This window comes from Grammomys surdaster, unplaced genomic scaffold (assembly GCF_004785775.1).
Source record: "Grammomys surdaster isolate TR1022 unplaced genomic scaffold, NIH_TR_1.0 62, whole genome shotgun sequence".
In the NCBI taxonomy this organism is placed as follows: domain Eukaryota; kingdom Metazoa; phylum Chordata; class Mammalia; order Rodentia; family Muridae; genus Grammomys; species Grammomys surdaster.
In genome coordinates, this window is record NW_021604564.1 from 9,619,823 (window position 1) to 9,631,928 (window position 12,106).

The following is a 12,106-nucleotide window of genomic DNA, read 5'->3' on the forward strand; positions in this document are numbered from 1 at the left end:
AAGCCAACATAATTGAAAATTTGGGTTCTCCCTCTAAAGCCTGCAGTATCCAAAGCTTGAACAGTTAATTTAAAAATAAGCAAAACAAAACAACAGAACCCTGCAGCAGATCCTGCTGCAATACTTTAAAAAAAAATCTAAATGAGCTTAATCTTTACAAAAGTTATTTTAGCTCAAAAGCTACAAAATCAAAATTATCTTAATTCTACAAAGAAGGGAGAGGGCGTCATACCACCATTTTAGAATCTCATCTTTTTCTCATTAAATTTGGCCACAAATCAAATTCCTGTGTTCCCTTTTCAGAAAATCCTCTTGAAGAAGAGCCCGAGTACAAACTCGGAAGAGTAACTGCCTAAGCAAGTAGGAAAGTGTTCCATTATAGTGTGTAAAGAACGTAGCGTTCAGGGCTAATCTCTGGAACTAGATCTGGACCTTAAATGAGATCTAGAACAGGACCTTGAAGCTCTTTTTGGAAGAGAGGACATGGAACGAGCCTTTGAGGGTGGAGTAGGCAGAGGCAAATGGGATCGAAATTGGCTCCGGGATCTGGACTTTGGCTTTATATCTCCTTTTCCATTTTCTTTGGGTGACCTAGAACGTGACCTACTTCGTGACTTCCCATACTTATCCTTAGATCTGCTTCTTGAGTGTGAATGGGAACCCCGATCAGACATGGGCTTAGATTTACTCTTTGATCTGGATTTCATGCCTTTTGAGTGGGGATTGGGATCGGCCTTTGCTCTGAGACCTAGATCGGGAGCGATATTTTGAGATACTTCGAGATCTACTGTGGCTGCTTCTGCGACTCCTACTCGAGACCTTCTTCTAGACCGTGATCTGGATCTGCTTCCAGAGTAAGAGCGCCTATGGCTTGTTCGTGGCTTATCTTCAATAAGCCTAATATTTCTGCCATTTATGTCTGTGCCATCCAGTTTATCCCAAGCACGCTTCATGTCAGAGTAGGATCTAAATTCAATTACACTCTCATTCGTTTGCTCTTTGTGAGCATCTGCATAAGTCACTTCTGCTTGCCGCATGAAATCCTTTAAGTCTTGCCAACTGCAACAACTAGCCAGATTTTCTACAATAAGCCTGTTCTCTGTACGAACAGGTGGTCCATATCTGTCTCTGCCAGAAGTTCTCCGACTGCTGTATCCACCTCCACCACTGCGGCTTCAGTAGCTGTAGCCATCTCGGTCGCTGCGCAGGGCCTGGGGTGCTCTACGATCAGGCGCTTGCTGCACAGCTCCTTGCTGTTCAGCTTGTAAACTGCATCGTCCGCATCACGGGAGTCCTCCAACTCCACGAAACCGTACCCATTTTTGAGGTCGATTTCGAGGAGGCGGCCATAGCCGCTGAAAAAGCGCTGGATGTCCTTCTCGCGGACATTGTAGCTCAGGCGTCCTATGTAGACGTGTGGCATGGCCGTGGTGGGTGTTCTCCTGGAGGCTAGCTGAGGTGCGGCAGGCCGCAGAGCAGGGCTGCAGTGCGGATGCGATGCGGGGTTGGCAAAGGCCCACACGTGCCTCACACCACAGCTGCGGCCTAGTCAGCCACACAATAGTGCGCACACGCCCACTGGCCTACCCTATAAGTGTCCGGAGGCCTCCTCAGCCGTTCTTATTGCCATTAGCTGCTCGCGAGAACTCAGAAGGAAAAGTCTATTGCTGAATATACCACATACTTCTTTCATAGAACTTGAAGAAATCAAACTGGTTCTGATGTGGAAGCCAATGTCCTGAGGCCTCACTCTCATTTTGTTAGAAGGTCCTATGCAAGATGCCAAGGACCTGAAGTTACTGAGACTCCTATCCAGATGCAGAGCATATGAACTGGAACAAATAGCCAAACAAGATATTCCAAGTGGCACTTATATCATGGGGATTTGTATCTTTGGGGATTACCCCAGCTGTAAAACTGGATTTTAAGCCAGTTCAATAGGAGATAATTCACGACTATTACTTTATATCTAGCAATGAAACCATGGTTAGAGAACTCACAAACATTGGAAGAAGGTCTGTCTACTAATATCATTTCAACAAATAACATAGTTTCTAAGAATTTATTTATTCTTATACCCATGTATAAGTGGTTATTCCCATCATCAAAGATGCTTGTTTTGGCAACATAAGGAAGCTATTACAGAGCTCCACAACTGGTCAAAACACAGAGTCAATGACCTTTCACTGTCCAGTTTCCCCTGTAATATCTGTGATAAAACCTGTCCAGCTCAGGAATCATGGCAGGAAAAGGGGCCAAAAGACTGAAAGAGACAGAAAACTGAAACGACTTCTGAGCTATGTCTTCTTGACATTTCAGGGTAGTTGTAACATTTAAGTCTCAACAACATGGTTACCTGTAAAAATACCTGTAAAATATCACATCAGGTGGCATGCCAGCACTGATGGAAGAAAGTTTCACAAAGCCCATGTGGTGACTTGAACAGATTTGGCCCCCATAGACCCCATAGGGTTTGAATGCTTGGCCCATAGGGAGTGGCACTAAGAGGTGTGGCCTTATTGGAATAGGTGTGTTCCTGTTAGAGGAAGTGTGTCACTGACAGTGGGCTTTGAGGCATTTTAAACTCAAGATATGACGAATGTTGCACAGTCTCCCTCTGCTACCCTCAGATCAAGGTATAGAACTCAGCTCCTCCAGCACCATGTCCGTCTGCGTGCTGCTATGTTTCCTGCCATGATGATAATGCACTGAATGTCTGAAACTGTAATCTAGCCCCAATGAAATGTTTGCCATTACCAGAGTTCCCATGATCATGATGTCTCTTCACAGAAATAAAACCAAACTTAAGACCATCCCATCCTTAGATAAAGAACTATAAGCAAAGAAGGAAATTTTGTTTTTTCCAAGTATGAGTCCCCCAGCAGATAATTCCTTCTCAGTTTCTCAGTCCTAACTATGTATGCGTATGAGCAACAGTAATTAATCTCAATAGATTCTATGTATAGATATGCATATATATGTATACATTCATACATACAAACACATTTATAATTATACATAAAGAAGTCACAAAATCGGACACAAGAGGGTTTAGCAAGGGAGAGAAAGAGCCATAAACGATATAAAAACAGTTCATTAGCATTCAGAATTCTCATAAATTAAAATTAAACCAAAATTTACATGTGCAAAGTTCTATATATGAAAAGACTCAAGAAAATCTCCCAGCTGTGGTCCTGCATAATTTATTTAATCAAGTAAAAATAGATTTCCAATTATATTTCATAAAAGCAACAAATTCTATTCTGTGAATTACATATAGATTCATTAAATATTTTTATAAGGAGCCTTCATTAAAAAGAATAGTAATATACTATACTTAATGAATACAGAAATTTCAGAAGTGTCCCCAAACACAATAGAGCCTGCAAATTTTACAAATTATCCAGAAGGTGCTAATCCTAACCCTTAAGAAAGGGGACTTTTAATTATGTATATAAGTGCATTATGAACTTCTCCATACTTGTCTCTTAAGCCAATACAGGCTGTGGTGACAGACCAATGGCAGATCACTTGAGTCTTAAAATTTCCCATTCCCATTTCATTGGCTTACTTTCCATGATCATACCATCAGGACATTCCAGCTGTTTCCTTGGCTCTGATTTTCAGTGCTTAAAGTCTTCTCAGAGGGTTACTCACTGAGGATGATACATTGTATTTCAATGGAAGAAAGAGACACACATGGCAGCATATTTGCAGCTTGCTGGATCATAGTAATATATTCTCCTTAATGAATCTATAAACCTTCTCACTCAGGTTACACTTTCATTTCCCAACTAGGTTAAAAACAAAAGGTTAAAAGTAAAAACAAGTAAGTTTTAAAATGTTCTTAACTGTGTGTGTGTGTGTGTGTGTGTGTGTCTGTGTGTGTGTGTGTGTGTGTGTATGTGTTTAGAAATCAAAAGAACAAATTATAGGAGTTGGTTCTCGTTTTTCCATGTGGGTCCCAGGAATCAACCCCAGGTTTCCAAGATCAGCAATAATTCTGACTTCTCACTCTTCGATATCAAAATAAGCCCAAGTCTTCAGAGTGCTTGTTTATTTTCTAGGCAGTACATGAGTTTCCTGATTAGGATCATAGGCATAAACTCTTTAGTGTATATTAAGAGAGTTGTGAACAGGCCATCAGCTAAAAGAACTATTATTAATGGCATCCAAGTCCTCATCAGAGTACACTAGGGCAATATCTGAATACAGTCTAGGGACTGGTGAGATTAAGATCTATCTAGAGATTTTTCTACAAACACCAAAGTAAAATTCTTGTTACTGATTTAGGTTTCATATTTTAATTTTTTGAATCCTCACCAACACAAACTGAAGATAGAGAAAATCGATATTGAGTGTGTTTTTCAGTGTATTTAGTGTTGATAAAATAACTAAACACACAGGTCATTACAAAGCACTTGATTATACTTGTATCTAATGAAACACAGGACACTGAGGCTCAGGTTTCGTGTGATGAGTGTGATGGCATGGCATGCTTAGAGAAGGGGCGCACCATAAAACCTAACACATGGAAGACACAGGAACAGGTTCCAGAGTGTAATGAATGAACAATGTCAAAAGCTGAGACACTGGGCCATAGACACTATTTATCTGCGATATATTATGTATTTATGGCTGCATCTTCCCTCTATACTCACCCAATCAAACATGTTTGCCTTGTTTTGTATCAACTTCCATCAAAATACCAAGGACTGCCATAGAGAGACCTCTACCTTTTTACATCAAGGATTTTGATTTGTTTGTTGATTACTTATACTGCTGAGGACAATGCCAGATAGGAAGAAAGACAGAAAATATACAGAAGTGTCAGGTTGTAATTATCTACATGTCCACACACTTCTACATGAAATGAGTGTTTTTATTCAGGAGGAAATATAGCATAAAAGTTGGTGTTGTTGTTTGAAAGCAAGACCTCATTTAACTTTGACCCTTTTCTGTTTTAAGCTTTCGAGTCTCACGCATTAGTGGACGTTTTGTTTTGCTTCATGTTCTTCCATAAAACTCAGATCATTATGGTAATAGTTGCTTCCTACAGCGCTATCATAAGAATTAAATATGAAAATGTATTTAACAGCTCCAATGAATATTACTTGCTACTTCAGTGACTTCCCATTGTTAATCTCCCTTAAGGAGGTAGATCACCACTCTTATGGTGTATAATTTATCATCCTCATGGGATGGGGTGCTCAGATACTTTGAGACTAAAAGACAAGGGCAGTCCAAGGATAGGAAATTGTTAATTCATCTACTATAAGTGTAGTCTTCGACTATACCAAGAATTCAGTGACAATTTCTACACTCATCACCTAAACCAGCCATAAGGCATAGTTCTTTACAATTACATGCAAATAAAAAATCCCTGGTTCAGACAGTGGTGTTACTGCGGTTCTTAAAAGTAACAACAAGAGCTCCAGTTCAGACTGGTAAATTGATTAGGTTAGGAAAACGATGCCCTCAGAGACTCCTTACTTGTCTCCCTTGCCTCATTAAGGTGTCTCAGTCAAATCTCCCCTCTATTACACATCTGCTTTTGCTCCTAGAAATGATGGCTGTGCCCTTATTTGTACTAATAGGTATTTCTGAGTAAATGCACCGCAGTGAGAGGGCATGCTGAACTTGGTACTCAGGAACAAACATTCCTGGCTTTATTCTTCATTCAATTACCTCTGGGATAAGAGGGGAACTTCTATCTCATACAATTCCTGTTTAAAATGAAGGAAGGCAACTTGTGATTTCAGCAGCAGTCTGAAGATGGTGATCTAGGTCTGAATGCTTAATGCTATAAAAAATGTAAAAAGAGATACCAATTTATTCAAGAAACAGATATTTACTGAGTGATTACTAGATCTTGGCTATTAAGTAATCAAGTATAAATTAAAAAAAAAAGGATTTTAAGTCTGTGGAGAAAGTTTGAGCAACCGGATATAATGTATTAAGTTGATTTCAGTTTATTCCACTTGGCACATAAAAGTAAAGTTGTACACATCCTTTGGTTTGAAAGAATTACTTTCTAAAATTATTGTTAACTTAAAATGGTATTTTAGATTGTAGGGATACTAGTAGCAACTCATAGTAATATGAAAATATCAAATCTCAAGCTTACAAAGGCTCTTAGCTTAGATCTTAGCTTGGTTTGGAAGACTAGTCAATTACTTTCCACTCCAGTGTTTCTTCGTAATAACAAAACAAGATCTACTGTGTACCAAGTTTGTAGTACATCGTCGTGCCTTACTGATGGGGTGCCTGAGCACAGCTGGCATGCAGCTCAGAGAAGGCAGATCTAAGTCTAGAATGGTGATCCGAAATCCGATGATGCTACAGATAGAGAAACAGTGGGTGTCAGACTAAAGCTGTGGTTCCCAGGTTCCTGTGTACCTGTGCACCTCTGGAATACTGATGAGAGTTGGAAACAATGGTGTTGATCTACACTTCCACAAAGAGTGTCCAGGAGCTAAGCAAAAAGGGGGAGGCAGAGCAAGGGCAGAACGAACTTGATTCTCAGTGAGTGCTGAGTGCTCTGACGGTCTGGAGGAGAGGACTTCTTTGGAAGTTTAAGCTCAAATATTTAAGATATAGGCCTTCCCTGTGGTGATCCTTAATTTAGAGAGAATCCTTCTTGAACATACTGTTTTATTTGATGGTAGATATGAATATATACACTTTACTCAGGATAAACTCATGATTAAATACTTATGACTTTGACCATGAACTTAATAAGAAATGATAATAACAATAATGATCCTTATCTCTTGAAATTGGAAAGGTTAGCTATATGGCAGACATTATATTATATATTTCTGAAAAGATGTTTCCTGATTGTTCAAAATGGTTCCAGAGTTAGTTAACTGACTGAAGAAACTTGTGACTATAAACCTAGATATTTATGACTCCTGGCAGTGTTGTTCATATGCTGAAGTCCTTTCACTCAAGGATAAGGTGCTAGGATACAGGATCTGTGAGATGATGAGGCCATAGAGTGGACTTCGTACAGAGTAATAATGACACTATAAATGGATCTCTGCAAGAGACTCTTTGTTCTGCTAGTTTCATGCATGTGAACTTAGAAAGACAGCAGTGAGATTTTTCAGCGGATTTCTGAGTTCGAGGCCAGCCTGGTCTACAGAGTGAGTTCCAGGACAGCCAGGGCTACACAGAGAAACCCTGTCTCGAAAAACAAAAAATAAAACAAAACAAAACAAAACAAAGACAGTGGTGCCTAAAGGAGTGAGCCCTTAGAAGACCTAGACATTTTTGTTCTCTAAAATTGTAGAAGATATATTCCAATCATCTGTAAGCAAACATGTAGCATTTTGTTATAGTACCTGATAAGGAGAAACATAGATATGAGTAGCGACTGACTCGTCCCAAGTCCCAAGCCAATAACAATGGACAGACACACAGAACAAATGCCTCTGAATAACTTTGAGCCCTCTGTAGAGAGAACCCTGACAACATTTTGAGAAAGAAAAACAATTTCTACTTACTATTCACAGTCAACATAAAAAGCAACAACAAGAACAACAACAAACCCAAAACATTATGGATAAAAGTGACATTATTTTTGTTTCCTAATGTCAATCCACTTGGGTATGACTTAACTATGTGAATTCCGAGAAAGAACATATGTGTGCAAAAGCTAATTGATTTGAACTTTAATAATGTGGAGAGATTAGAATGTTGCAGATTCAGAGTCTAATTACATTTTCTTGGGTTAGTTTTATTCCTAGAATAAACATTCCTTGTTCAACTCTTTGATAGAACTAGTGGGAAAGAACTCTTTTGAAATCTATACACTTAGCAAACTCTTAGCTTCCAATACCCAAAAGCTAAGAATGTCACTAGAGAACATTCTAGGCCTATAGATATGCATTCCCTGTAGTGCTGTAACTGGCTCTGTGAAGAATTTACCAATGTATGTTAAGTTTGCCTTGATTTATAACTTTCAATTTTGTATAGAATATAAGACTTCATGAAGTTGCTTCCACACTGGAACATGGAATTGCAGGTAACCTAAATATTTTCCCAGAGCATGTTTACTCACAATATCTTCAAGGTAAACTAGCTGTTATTCCATTTACAGTGAAAGTTATGCTTTTTGTGTGTCAAAAAGAAGTTATTGCTGTTTATAGCAGTCTTATTCATAATAACCAGAAATTGGAAGCAACCTAGATATCCCTCCACCTCAGAATGGATACAGAACATGTTATTTATTGACATAATGGAATACTATTCAGCCAGGAAAAACAAGGACATCATGAATTTTTCAGGCAAATGGATGGAACTAGATTATATGATCCTGAGGGAGGTATCCCAGACACAGAATGACATGTATGGAATTGTATCTCCTCACTGATAAGTGGATATTAGCCCAAAAGTACAGAATACCCATGATATACCCCACAGACTTCAGGAAGTTTAACAAGAAGGAAGGCCTAAGTAAGGATGCTTCAACCCCACGTAGAAGGGGAACAAAATAATCATGGGAGACATAGAGAGGGAGGGATCTGGGTAGGAGAGAGGATGGGGAGGGGAAAGGGGGAAGCATCAAGTATGGAGGGAGACAGGAGGGAAAACCAGAGGTCCAGAAGAATGAATGGAAATATGCAGCTGCCAGGGTGTTGTTGGGGGGAGGGACTTCTAGAAAGTCCCTGAGATTTGGGATATGAAAGGCTCCCAGAACTCAATGAGGATGATCTTAGCCGAAATACCCAACAATGGGGCTACAGAAACTGAAAGGACTACCTTCAGTAGATAGTGCCCCCAGTGGAAAGATGGGGACACCAACCAACCTTCAAAATTTTTGACCCAGAATTGTTCCTGTCTTAAAGAAATGTGTGAAAAATGGAGCAGACACTAAAGAAATGCCTGACCAGTGATCTGTCTCATGACTGGGCAACAAATCCTGACACTATTACTGATGCTATGTTGTCCTTGAAGACAGTAGCCTAGAATGGCTGTCCTCTAAGAAGTTCTACCAGCAGCTGACTGAGACAGATACAAATTTAAAATAAACCACTGGACAGAGTTTGGGGGCCCATATGGAAGAGTTATGAGGATTGAAGAACCTAAAGGGGATGACAACTCCATAGGAAGACCACAAGAGTCAACTAGCCTGGAATCCTAGAAGCTCCCAGAGACTAAGTCAACAACCAAATAGCATACACAGGCTGATCGGAGGCCTCAGCACATACATAGCAGAGGACTGACTTGTCTGGTCTCAGTGGGAGAGGATTACTTAATCCTGTAGAGACTAGATGCAACAAAGAAGGGGGAAACTGGGGAGAGGGGATCTCTCAGAGGCAATGAGGAGGGGGGATGGTGTAAAGAACCCTGGGAGGGGGAACTGGGAGGAAGGGCAACATTTGGGATGTAAATAAATAAAATAATTTTAAAAAATAAAATAAGCAATGTGATAACTTCTCAATGACAAAAAATTATTGCAATTACCACAGTTATAAAAGATACTAATTCCTTATTATGTTGTTCTCAGTGTTGCTTGATAAATTTAATTTAAATTGGAAAATTGTATTCAACATGGGACTCAGCAAATGTGTATATTAAAAACATAGTCCATTGACAGCTTAGTATACCATAGAATGATTGCTATTCTGTTTTCAAAGTAGTTAAATGTAATTAACTGTGGCTTTAGCTAACAACACCCAACAATATTCTAGTACTGTATATCAATATTTTAGATCCCCAATTTAATAAAATGGAAAATGACACTTTATAATATATTTTCATCTATGTTGATATATAAAATAGTCGTCCAAGCATATAAAATATATTTGATATTGGAAAATAAGGCTTACCATAAATCTTTAAAATAATAATTTTGAGACTCATAGAAGATTTATATATATGTACAGTATGTGTGAATTACATACATGTATATCCACACACACTAATATATGTGTACATGCATTGCTATGCCTCTAAAAGGTTAGTGCCACAAATATATTTCGAATATCAAAGAAAATAAATACAAGACTTTTTCAACAGTCCCATGGACATTTTTAGCACCAGTACAAATGAAGGTAAAAGTCATTAATATCAGACCAAATGCCACTTTCATTAGCAGCTTACATTCTGCTTATATCTGTCCTTGAAAGGAATAGTGACTCTTGGGTAATATTTAAACATTCAAATTTTAATGTAACCATGGTCAGCATTTAAGGAGAGCATTATTAATCTTAGAAATAGTTCATACTCAGATTATGCTTATAAATTTGCTCAAAGTAGAACCATAAAAAAACAATCTTCAACTGTGCTTTCCAGAAAGCCTTGTAAATTCTGTCTTGCAAAGGCTGAGCTAAGTTAACACAGATATGTTTAAAGATTTTTTTAAGCACCCAAATTACAACTGAAAGAAGACAATGCTCAAAGTTGATTTTAACCTATAACCTGGCCAAAATAATTATAATATAGAAAAGGCAGCTTTATTAGGCAGGGAAATTATATTTTTGATCATTCCGAAGACAAATGTGCTGTAGATAAATAAAAATGTTTTCATTGAGCAAAAGGTAATTACTCTGTTTAAGTACAGTTTTATATCAAGGATTATCAAATTGATACCACTCTGAATGAAGGTGAGGGTTAGGGATAAGATGAGTCTAGCTTCCCAATTTTTGAGTGCTTATTTTGATTAAAATCAGTAAATTATTAAATTCCTAAGTTGCAGTAGTAACCAAACTTATATACTGACTACATCCATATGTTTAATTCAAACAGGCAGAATATTGCAAGAGCACATCGTATGCAAGGTGTAGGAGAGCAAGAGGAGACCTTCATGTCTACCTATGAGCTATGTTTTACCCCTGCCATTTTTCTCTTTTCTTAGTTCCTCCTCACTGAACCCTCCCTTTCACTCTCTCCTCTCTTTATGCACTTTCTTCTACCCACAGGATGTTTGTACAGTTTATTTGTCTATGTTTATGGCTCTTTGCATGTATGCCACAAAAACTAGAAAAGCAAGTTGGACCCTAGAGGTATAGTTTTAGGTAGTTGGGAGCCGTGAGATGTGCATGCTGGCACCTGAATTGAAGTCCTGTACAACAACCAGTACACCTGCCTGGTACCTTTGAGATATTCATCTAGTCTTATCTTCACTTAAAAAAAATAGAGTAATATATTTTATTTTATGTACATGAGTCTTTTTCTTGCCAGTATGAATGTCTACCTTGTATATGCTTATATCCCATTCAACTAAGTAAAGGACATTGGATCCCCTAGGACTAGAGTTTTACATGGTTGTGGAGTCTCATGTCTGTTCACGAAACTGAACTCTGAACCTCTGCAAAAGCATCACTGAGCCAGCTTTATCTTCTATTTTCTTTGTATTTTGTCCAACAGAAGTACAATTATAAATTGATTGAGAGCAGTGAAATTTTGATAGAAACAAAGACATTGTTTCCTCTACCATGAGCAGTCTGAAGTATTTTAAGTTGGTCTGACTTTCATCCTCACGAAAAGTACCTTATGAGGTAGGTGATCTCTACTCATCAACCAAGGGAATATGGAGCGCAGATATTTCAATTTGCACAGAGGCAAGGGTATTCTCTAAGGAAACAAGATTCAAATACAGGCACAGTTTCTATTACTAAAATTTTGTCACAAACTTTAATTGTACTAGGTAACACATATACTAATGAAATAAATTTTAGGGAAAAATCCATTGAAAATGTGAGCCAAAGAAGAAATATATAAGAATTCAAATTCTTATAACCTGAAGACTCAGATATAACATCTATAGAATTTATCCAGAAAGATGTGCAGGCTGCTACTCATGTTTAAATATCTTTGTGCCTGTGAGAAAAGGGAAGTAAAGCCATCAAAAGAGGTTTCTAAATTCATTTTTCTAATTAATATAATTATATATCCTCACTGGCCACAAATTTCAAGAATAAAAATAAGGCTTTTCAATAAAAACATCCAGATCTGGCCTATACTCACTTCTCCATCTGTGGCTTTAATTACAAGTGATCTTTGGAAAATCACAAAGAATCCAGAAATGTGGGCAGTTCAGGGCAGTTCATACCTTTATATTTTAGAGTCTCCTCTCTCTCTCTCTCTCTCTCTCTCT

At 38.2% G+C, this 12,106-nt stretch overlaps 1 pseudogene; it reads right to left on the reverse strand.

The window, feature by feature from the left end:
* Window positions 1-407: 407 nt before the first annotated feature.
* On the reverse strand, window positions 408-1,423 carry LOC114618978 (annotated as a pseudogene).
* Window positions 1,424-12,106: the final 10,683 nt, after the last annotated feature.